The sequence below is a fragment of the Panthera tigris genome, chromosome X, assembly GCF_018350195.1.
Source record: "Panthera tigris isolate Pti1 chromosome X, P.tigris_Pti1_mat1.1, whole genome shotgun sequence".
In the NCBI taxonomy this organism is placed as follows: domain Eukaryota; kingdom Metazoa; phylum Chordata; class Mammalia; order Carnivora; family Felidae; genus Panthera; species Panthera tigris.
This window is the reverse complement of record NC_056677.1, coordinates 57,648,847-57,660,640: the sequence shown is the minus strand read 5'-3', so window position 1 is coordinate 57,660,640 and position 11,794 is coordinate 57,648,847.

The window sequence follows — 11,794 nt, the reverse complement described above, 5'->3', positions numbered from 1 at the left end:
TGATAAGTTAAGTTTGGCATTTAAATTAAAAAAACAACAACCAGAATCCTAGCTGCCTGTAGCGATATTTACCTATCCTTGCAACTCCCAATTGACTTTGTCACCGAGGTAATGCGTCTTCTTGCAGGAAGTAGCCATAGGGCTCAATACCTGTGGTTTGGTTCAGATTTAGCAGATTTGGTTTTTAAGCTTGTGGGTTTCTACTAATTTGGGCAGAATATATTTATAGTGTGTGTGTGTGTGTGTGTGTGTGTGTGTGTACATATATATGCATATGCTATATGTGTACATAAACACGTGTGTGCAAGTGCTCATCATCCAACCTACCACCTACAAACACTATTTCTTTTATAGTTTTTTTTTTTACCTCAATTGAGACTTTTTTCTTTCAAATAGATTTGATGCAGGCAGAAAGGTGAGTGAACTTTGAGAACTTTTTTTTTTTTAACTCTGAGAACATTTTTTTAGGTTTATTTATAAATATAAATTTATTTATTGAGATAGAGACAGTGTGAGTTAGGGAGGGGCAGAGACAGGGGGAGAAAGAGAATCCCAAGCAGGCTCCACACTGTCAGCGCTGAGCCCGATGTGGGGCTCGAACCCATGAAACTGAGATCATGACCTGAGCCAAAACCAAGAGTCGGACGCTCAACCAACTGAGCCAGCCAGGTGCCCCTCTGAGAACTTTTGATGGGTGGATATTTTCATCTGACCGATGTGTTCTGAAATGGCTTCCTACACAAAGTGGGTTTTAGTAAAGGTTTGGAATGAGAAGAGGTAGGAGTCTTGGTCATTTGGGAAGGCAAAGCAAGTTTTAATCATGAAGTTGAGCATGGAAAGAAGGTATAGAAAGGGATGTGGTCAAAACATGAATTAAGGTGACATAACAATGTACTTGGGTGTAAGTAGAAGAGTGGCGGCTGAATTGAAGTTAAGAGGTTTTGGTAGTTCGGGAATTAGATGACTAAAGGTATCTGAGGGGATAGGGAAGAATAGAAGTTTCTGTGAGATAAAAGAAAAGAAGAATAATGAGAGAAATGCAACCTTCATAAACAGCAGTGTTAGAGAATGAATTAGAGAATAACTAGAAAAGGCAACTATAGGGGCGCCTGGGTGGCTTGGTCGGTTGAGCGTCCGACTTCGGCTCAGGTCATGATCTCACGGTCCGTGAGTTCGAGCCCCGCGTCGGGCTCTGTGCTGACAGCTCGGAGCCTGGAGCCTGTTTCAGATTCTGTGTCTCCCTCTCTCTCTGCCCCTCCCCTGTTCATGCTCTGTCTCTCTTTGTCTCAAAAATAAATAAACATTAAAAAAAAAAATTTAAAAAAAAAAAATAAAAAATAAAGAAAAGGCAACTATAGAATAAAGTTTCAAAATTTTGGACAAATGACATTCATTTAACAAGTACCAATTCCTAGCCTTCTGTGTGCCCAGTCTTATGCTAAAAGCTGGATGGGGTGGGGTGGTTGTGGTACAAATAAAAGAGGATTACATTCTCTTTTCTTCATAGACTTTATATTTATTTTGTACACTTTGTAGACTTTATTCCCTCTTTGGAGTCAAATGGGTCATGTTAGCATAGTAACTGGGTCCTGAAAGAGCCCCAAATCTAAGCCCTCGTACCCACCAACACCAAGGAGAAGGTTTCTTTCATGAGGAATTCACATTTCTGCATGTACCTAAATGTTTATCACTAATTAATTCCTTTTATTCATAGCACTGAAGCAGCTCAACCTTATACTGGGACCTGGGCGACAGAGGCTAACCAAAAATTTTAAACATAGTAGCTAGACCCAAAAGAAGTCTAAATCTTCACATTCTGGAGATGACTTATCTACTACCCTTTGACCCATTCTTTGACATGAGGAGTTGAGCTGGTAAAGGATGGAAGAGGTGAGCGGCCTTCAAACTATGCTAGAGTTTTTGTTTGATGAGACATCCTAGCTGAGACAGTTCTATCTTCAAATATATGCTGTCATAATTTAAGTAAAATTACTTTTTACTGTGGAAATGCAGACCAACGGCTCACTGAAATGGATATTTCTTCATATCCTGAAGACTTTTGAGTCACCTCTGGTCTTCTCTTCTTAGACACAATAACAGCTCTAATTTTTCCTCACTTGGCTCGTTTTTTACCCTTTTAACTTTATTATTCTGAAATCTCTCCAAGGTCCTTATATGTTCCTAAGTCATAGAGTCTAAAACTGGACACCACTTTAATTATAGCCTGAATGTTAGGTGGTTGTTAGTCCATTTATACATCCCAGTATTCAAGTTTACTTTTAAAATATAAATACTTTGTGACTAATTTAGCTTGTGGTTCTCTGCCACTCCCTTCCCGACCATCCACCACCCTTCATTCCTCTTATCTTTTGTTTTGCTTTGCTTTGCTTTTACAAAAAGAAATAATTGTTCTTATTTTTATTTTCTCTTGCCTGCCTATCTATCTATCTATCTATCTATCATCTATCTATCTATGCTTTTGAGAACAGAAAGCTCATTCCTTACAAAACAAATTGGATAATTATTAACATTACACGGAATAAAGGATTTTTTAATTCACAGCAGGTTTTCGTTAAATAGGTGTTTCCTGCAGTGGTTTTAAGTGTTTGTATATAGATCATCAACTACCTGATACAGAGAAACTGAATGTACAGGATTAAGAGGTACTGCCAATTGAAGAGCAATCAGAAATTAGATAAAACAGTTCTTAAGTGAACAGTGAAATACATTTAGAGTCACAGAAATTTATACATTACTTTTCAAGAAAATGTTATTTTACCCATAATGTTTTTTATCCAAATACAGTCAACTTTTGATCATCTGTGCTAATGGAGAGCTTTTTATTTTGTTATGCATAAGACTTTAAAATATTTCCTAATATGTCATCAGAAGAAGACTCAGGAAGTTCTGAGAAGCAGAAAAGGAATAGTAGGCCTGGAATAGAAACCTGGGTCCTGGAGCCAGCTACGCTAGTTAGCTGGCTATATAGCACCTACAGGCAGATTGCTTCACCCATCTGGACCTGTTTTCTCAACTGTAAACTGAGGGCATTTGACTGAATGGTATCTGAGGTATCCTAAATCTCTATTTTTTTATGATTTCCAACTCTTGCCCTAAGGAACTGAGTAAACCCTGGAGGTGATAATACCAAACAGGCAGAAGCAAAGTTTTCCCCATTTGATGGGGTTTGCTGTAGTGTAGTTTTCTCTCCCAGAAATGAATGACCCTTCACTTACCCTGATTAGAGTTTGTTTGCCCACATCCTGTAGTATCAAGTCATGAGTAGTACCACATTGAAACTCGGTGTTGAATTGATTTACAGTTGCCCTAATTTTATCCTAGGTCTTCTAGTTGAAATTTTTTATGTATTTATTTTTTAAAGATTTTGTTTTTAAGTAATTTCTATACCCAGTGTGGGGCTTGAACAACCCGGGCTTTACAACCCAGAGATCAGGGGTCACATGCTCTACCCGACTGAGCAGCCAGGCACCCCTAAATTGAAATTTTTAAATGAAATAGTCACCTCATTCCTGTATGGAATTATTCTTATTTAAAATGTAGAAATTGTCATTTTGTTCATTGTTCTTATTACAAAAGTGTCTATTTTGTTAAAATGTTTTCTGTGGTGATAAAAATTCAAAAGTAATTAATGCTAGTTGACAAAGTTGAACAAAACATAAATGTGTAAAAAGTGAGATTTCTCTTTATTCCCCTCCCTACACCCATTCTCCAAAAATAACTTAATTTGGTATGTGTCTTCCTGGACCTTTTTCTATGGACAGATATATGTATGTGAATATGTACATATATGTATGTATGAATATACACATATTCATATACACATGTACATGTATGAATACCCACACACTTGTATGTCGTGTTTTTTTTAACAAAATGGGAGGCTGTATGTATGCAACTCATTTTTTTTTACTTTGCAGTGTTTTGTGGACTTCCTCTCACATTAGTATATGGAAATTTACCTCATTTTTAAATATGGCAGCATAACATTTCATGGTATGGTTGTAAAACAATTTAGTGATACAGTTACTGTTGGAAATTTGTCTCCAATCATTCATTATTACAAGGAATGCTACATATAACTTTGCTCATGTGTTTAAGTATTTCTGTGGGATAGATTTTGAGAGAAATAAATGCTGGGTCAAAGGATGTGTGTTACATTAGGCCCCCGCTTACAGCAAATGACAATGTCTGTTTTCTTACCAAAAGTGGAGAAATTGCCATTCACCCCTTCCCAAAGCTGCTTTGCCCAAATGGCACAATATTAAACAACTGGTAATTATGCAAACTATTTAGTGAAAATGATATTTCTTAGTTTTAATTAGCATTTTCTGATACTTTTAGTTGTAATGATACCACTATCAGGTTTTTAATTTTTTCCCCGCGCGCGCACACACACACACACACAAATCATAATAAAAATTTCCCACCCATTTCATTTTAGTCATTCTGGAAGCAGTATTTATCGCTGCTAATTGAGCATCCCTAACGTTCCTCACTGTAGATAAACCAACACTTCATTGAAGCCCCGAGGTTCCCACCTGACTTTGGGGGGAAGTGAAGCAATAAGCCTGGTGGCAAAGCAACATTATCTGAAGCGCTCTCGTGACGGATACTTTTCTCAGATCGGCACTACTTGGGGCGAACGCCAGAGCAGCACTGACAGCTCAATTACAAACTCTTCAGACCTCGGAACCAACCTCCTTGGAAACTCCGGGAAATATTACTGTGCCTCTTGAGCCACCATCTAAAAAGCTTGGACCTCCTTTTTGCTTATTTCTCTCAGGTCCAAACCTTAGATTCCAGGCAGGGACGGGACAAGGACAGGGACCTAGACCGAGATGATGACTGAAGCAAGGGGCCGAATCACCAGGCTCTTCTGGTTGGCTGTCCACACGTCAGTCAGAAGTGAGCAAGCTTTTAGTTGGTCCTACACAATGGGAAACACAAGACCCTCTTCTGATTGGCCTTTTAACCGAGGGGCGGGCCACAGAGCTGCTGGTTGGGCTGGAATGGAAGACCAATGGGAGCGCTGTGGCGCTGCTTTCGAAAGCGAAGCCTACCCGAGGGCACCTGGGAGAGGTAGCGAGTCTGGCCTCGGAGCTCCTGTGGCTTACTTGGTAACTGCGTCCTCCTGCGGCGTAGCTGCCGGCTACTCTCCGCCTCCTGTCCCTTGGTCACCGTTCCGGTGTTTCATTGTCTCCCGGTGTGCCGTGGCGATTCAGCGCCGTAGTCTCCTTAGCCTGCAGGTCTCCTTTCACCACCGCCTGCCCAGAACTCTTTCTCCGATGTGGCCGCTGAGGTCCTAGATCAGGGCCGGGGGAGTGGGGATCGGAGACGGGGAGTAGGATGAGAGTTACAGGGCCTCAGGGCGAGATTCATGATGGAGAAAGCGGGAGAAGCTGACCTCTGTGGCCGTGCAGGCCTTCTTTGTATTAAGTCCCTGGAAGGAGGTGGGAAGTGTCTGGCCCGGAAAGTTCCGCCATCTAGGTGGCCCTTACCGTTTCAGCCAACCATACCCTCCGTCGCCTGATTTCATCCCTCGTGGCTCCCTCCTAGACTTCACAGCTGCAGAACAGCTGCAGAAAAAACACTGGTCCTCTCAGCCTGGACTCAAAGCGAGTCCCTTTTCTTCCTCAATGTCTGGGCTTGATCTTGTTGCTTTATTCCTTTCTCCTAAATATTTTTAATTGCACTAGTACATTCTCCTTTTTAAGAAAAAACCCTCAAAACATTGCACAAAGATGGGGCTAAAGTATGCTTTGGTCATTACCCACACTCCTAGTCCTTCTTTACCTTTCCAAAGGTAGCCGCTCTTTACAGTTTGCTGTGTATCCTGGTAGCCTTCCAGGTTTTGTGTTGGTTTGCTAAGAAAACACATTGTGTTGTGTTTTTATCTCTACAAAAATTATACCATACTGTACATATCCTGCAAATTTGTTTATTACATGTTTTGGAAATATTTTTATTTTGCTACATTTAAATGTTTTCATTTTCTACTGGCATAATATGCCACAGTATGGCTATAAAATGGCTTATTTAACCATAGCTTATTGATAGACTACTAGATTTTTTCAATTTTTTGCTTTTCTAAGTAGTACTGCTATGAACATTCCTGCTCACAACTCCATGTCAGACTTTCTCTAGGGTAGTGGTTCTCAAACTTTTTGATCTCAGAACCCCTTTATACTCCTAAGAGAAAATGTTTATATAGGTTTATATCTATCACTAGTAAATGTGTTAGAAATTAAAAGGAAAAGTTTAGCTGTTTATTCATTAAAATTAACAGCAATAAGCCCATTGCATGTTAACAAAAATAATATTTTTAAATGAAAAATAACTTGTCCAAAGCAAAAGATATTAGTGAGAACAGTAAACTTGTATTGCATTTTCTGAAAGTCTCTTTAATCAGCTTAATAGGAGACATCTGGGTTCTCATGTCTGCTTCTGCATTTGATTATAATGTTTTGGTTGAAGTATATATCACACAGATGTGTACTTAGAAAAACAAGGAGTAGTTTAATAGCCTTTAAGGTAATTGTGGCTATTTGTTAATACTACATCAATCTTTAACAAGTGGTAGTTTCTTAAAAATGACTTTTAATGTGAATTTTGAAACCATATCAATCATATAAATAAACTTGTCATACTTGATTACATTGAAGTCCATTGGTCTGCCTTGTACTTTAATATGTTGTGGGTTTTTTTTACCTGTGCATGACTTTTTAACATAATGCATTGACAGTTTGGAAGATATTGGTTCACTGAGTCATGCAGAACTTTCAAATGTTGATACAGTTCATTGTACGGTATCAAAAAGTTGCATTCATTAATATCACCACTGCTCTCATCAGAGAAGTCTTAAAAGTATTGGAAAGCTGCTAAGCCTATGGTAGCGGTACAAGTTTTCCAAAGTTCTAATTTTTGCTTGAAAACTCAAGTTTTACCATTAGCACCAGATGCTATTAGTTCTTGAAGTGACACGCTCACTTTGTTTATTTCTGAGAAAGTGCCTGCCAAATACCCAAGTCTGAATAGCCACAGTTTATCTGTCGGTCATTATTTCTTTTTTTTTTTTTTTTAATGTTTATTTATTTTTGAGACAGAGAGAGACAGAGCGAGACAGAGCATGAACGGGGGAGGGGCAGAGAGAGAGGGAGACACAGAATCGGAAGCAGGCTCCAGGCTCTGAGCCATCAGCCCAGAGCCCGACGTGGGGCTCGAACTCACGGACCGCGAGATCGTGACCTGAGCTGAAGTCGGACGCTTAACCGCCTGAGCCACCCAGGCGCCCCTGTCGGTCATTATTTCAAGAAAAATGGTGTTCTATGAGAAAAGTGACTTCAGCGCACAACTCAGTCAGACAAGTGCTTTTCCTTGGGACAAACGTTGTACTTGAGTATGCAACAGAAGTGCTTTTTCTGTACTTTCTGTTTTGTGACACAGAATGTTAGAAAGCCATGCATTTAGGCATGGAGATTTTAACAACTTTTACTGCCTTATCAAGGACATTCTTAAGTGTGTGATGAGGAAAAATACAATGGCACAGGACAGTTTGGTGACACCAGTATCTTTGATGAGCTTTAAGGCACCAGCAGTTTTATACATCTTTGCTTTTTTTTTTCCTCCCACTTTTCCTTTTGCATCATCAGTGCAGATGTCAACACAATAAAAAAGGCAAACAACATCTTAATACTATTATGAAAATAGCTTTGAATCTCAAAGACCCCCTGCTTTCAGGGGGAACCACCTGGGAACTATGGACTACCTTTTGAGAGCATCTGAACAACTCTTCTAGGGCATATACCTAGGAGTGGTATCGTAAACTATGTGCACTTATCATCTTAGTAGATACCACCCAGTGCCCCTCCAAATGGCTGGATTTGTATTATCTTACAGCTCTGGAGGTCGGAAGCCTAAAATAGGCATTATGGGCTAAAATCAACATGTTGGCAGGGCTGTGTTCCTTTTGGAGGCTGTAGAGGAGAATCTTCCTTGTCTTTTCCAGCTTCTAAAGACTGCCTGCATTCCTTAGCTCACAGTCCCCTTCCACCTTAAAGCCAGCAATCTCTGCTCTAATCTACTTCTGTCTTCACATCTCTTCTCTCTTTCACTTTAAGGACCCTTGTGCTTATGTTGAGGCCACTAGGAAAGTCTCACTATCAGATCTTTACCTTAATCATCTCTTCAAAGCCTTTTATTTTTCTTCTGCAAAGTCTCTTTTGGAAGATATTCACAAGCTCTGGGGATTCAGACTTGGACATCTTTTGCTATTTGGCCTACCACAGTGGGTTACTTCAGAAGGCTATGCTTATTCATTTGATACCAATTCACAGTGAAGAGAGAAGTATCTTTCTTTTAGGTTTGCAGGATTATTTGCAATAGAATCTGTAACCCTTCCATAATAATTTTCTAATATTCTCTCTGCCTTTGGTTGGATTATAAGAGGAAGCAGGAGGTAGAAGAGCAGAAGTTCACAAAGGAAGCTGAGGAATGGGAAGAGATGGAGGAGGAAAAACAGGAGAAGGAGATATCCTGAAAGCCAAGGGAACAGTATTAACGGAAGGAAGGGAGGAGTACATTTAATACTGTATTAAATGCTGCTGAGACACCAAAATAAGATGAGGCCTGAAAGGCATCTGTTAGATTTAGTGACCTTTGCAATAGCTATTTTCGTAGAGTGATGGGAAGTGGGAAGAACATTGAGTACACAGCTCAAACAAGAATATTCTTTAAAAAAAAAAAAAAGAATATTCTAGGGGCGCCTGCCTGGCTCAGTCAGTAGAGAATATGAATCTTGAGTTCAAGCCCCAAGCCCCAAGCCCCACATTGGGCCTAGAGCAAATGTTAAAAAAAGAAAGAAAGAAAGAAAAAGAATATTCTATTTTAATGTTTTTTTTTTTTAACATTGATTTATTTTTGAGACAGAGAGAGACAGAGCATGAACGGGGGAGGGGCAGAGAGAGAGGGAGACACAGAATCAGAAGCAGGCTCCAGGCTCTGAGCCATCAGCCCAGAGCCCGACGCGGGGCTCGAACTCACGGACTGCGAGATCGTGACCTGAGCTGAAGTCGGACGCTTAACCGACTGAGCCACCCAGGCACCCCAGAAAAGAATATTCTAAATTTTTCTATGAAGGAGTAGAGAATGACAGAATGGATTTGAAAGGACTTTTTCCCCCATAATGTTGAGAGATACTTGAGCCAGTTGAGAGGGTAAGGTTTATGATATGGAAGAGACTTTGAGTTCTCATGGTTTCAGTAACCTGATTTCCAAATGTGTGGTTATAATCAGACATCTCTTCCATGTTCCAAACATGGAATAATCCAACTTCCTATTAAACATGTCCACTTGGAAATCCTTCTCAAACTTAAAATGTCCAATATTAACCCTCTCTTGTTCCTTGCCTGCCCCCCTTCATCAACTCCCACCCCCTTTTATCATTTCCCTTCTGGGTTACTAAAGTAGCTTTCAAAGTAGCCTTTTTGTGTCTATACCTACTATCTAATTCATTTTATGCGCAGCAGCTAGAGTGATCTTTCTAAAACATATAGGCAGGGGGGCCTGGCTGGCTCAGTCAGAAGAGCATGTGACTCTTGATCTCAGGGTTGTGCGTTTGAGCCCACATGGGGTGTAGAGATCACTTAAATAAATAAAACCTAAAAAAAAAATAAAACATACAGGCAGATGACTTCTATAAGCTTAAAAAATTTCCTGTTGTTTTCAGTGTAAAAGCCAGATTCTGTACTTATCTACATAGATTCTATGCTTTAAGCCTGGTGGACTATTTCCAGTTCTTAGAGGAAGCTATGTTCTTTTGTACCTCCATGTGTTTGCACATACCATTCCCTCTGCCGCTAATACCCTCTCCATCTTTGTGTTCCCACTCACATTTTATTTTTTGGATAATTTCTAGTCATCTTTCAAAACTCATTTGAGGCTTTCCTTTCTACTTCCTCTGAGAAGCCTCCTTGTTTTTCCTAGGATGGGATTGGATACCTCTCTGTATGCTTATAGCACGTGTACTTTCTTGTATACCCCTGTATCCCCACAGGACCTGTGCCGTCTTTAGTTACCATACTACATGTTTTCTGTGGTTGACCCATTCTTTTAATTTTTTATAAAAATCATGTTAATTTTTCAAATAATACATGAATATGTTTTTGTTGTTGTTGTTGTTTAAGTCAAACATAGTTCTCCTTTCCAACCCCCTGATGCAGGTCCCTGTCCCAGAGGAAACCAATGTTATCAGATTGGTATTTGTTATTCCAGATCATTTTCTTTGTATTTAAAAATAGAAATATAGGGGTGCCTGGGTGGCTCAGTTGGTTAAGTGTGACTCTTGATTTCAGCTCAGGTCATGATCTCATGGTTGGTGAGTTCAAGCCCTGCGCTGTTAGAGTAGAATTCTCTCTTTCCCTCCCTCTCTGTCACTCCCCTGCTCGTGTGCATGTGCTCTGTCTCAAAGTAAGTAAATAAACTAAGAAATCCTCACACGTATATGCTTATTATTTAATTTTTTAATGTTTTTACTTTTTTAAATTTTTAAATTTTTTAATGTTTTACTTTTGAGAGAGAGAGACAGAGCGCAAGCAGGGGATGGGCAGAGAGAGGGAGAGAGAGAATCCTAAGCAGGCTCCATGCTCAACATGGAGCCTGACACAGGGCTCGATCTCACAACCAGGAGATCACAACCTGAGCTGGTGTTAACAACAGTGGGACACTTAATCGACTGTGCCACCCAGGTGCCCCCATTTTAAGAATTTTTAAGCACGCACTTCAGTAACATTAAATACATCCACATTGTGGTGCAGTCATTACCACATCCATCTGCAGAACTTTTTTTTCATCTTCCCAAAATGAAATTCCTTACCTATTAAATAATAACTCCTACTACCTCCTCTCTCCAGCCGCTGGCAACCAGCATTGTACTTTCTGCCTCTATAAATTTGACTATTCTAAGCACCTCTAGTGGAATCACATAGAATTTGTTTTATTGTGACTGGCTTATTTCAATTAGCATAATGTCTTCAAGGTTTATCCATGTTGTAGCATGTGCCAGAATTTTCTTCCTTTATAATGTTGAATGATATTCCATTGTATTTATATACCCTGTTTTGTTTATCTGACTATCCATCAGTGAACACTTGGGTTGCTTCTTCTACCTTTTGGCTGTTGTGAACAATGCTGCTTTGAACATGGGTGTACAGATATCCTTTCAAGTCCTTGCTTCTAATTCTTCTGGGTGTATATACAGAAGTGGAATTGCTGGGTCATATAGCAATTCGTTTTTCCCTTTTGATGGACATTTAGATCAGTGCCACTCAAACTGTATTCCAGGGACTGGTGCCGGTCATGAACAACGAGGTAAGTACAGAAGTTGAAAGTAAGCATTTAAAACATTTGTAGTGGGGTACCTGGGTGACTCAGTTGGTACAGCATCTGACTCTCGATTTCGGCTCAGGTCCTAATCCCAGGGTAATAGGATTGAGCCCCACGTTGGGCTCTGTGCTGAGCATGGAGCATACTTGAGATTCTCTCTTTTTCCCCTGCTTTCACTCTCTCTGTCTTTCTCTCTAAAAATAAATAAATAAATAAATAAATAAATAAATAAATAAATAAAACATTTGTGGCAATTTAATGTTGCTGTGACATCTGAGCACATGGTCACTCTTCTAGTAATTCCTTTTTCACTTGGAAATTTACAACAAACAAACAAGCAACCCCACCCCAAAACCCTGGTCCTTTACTGCATATAGCTTGAGAATCCTGAAGG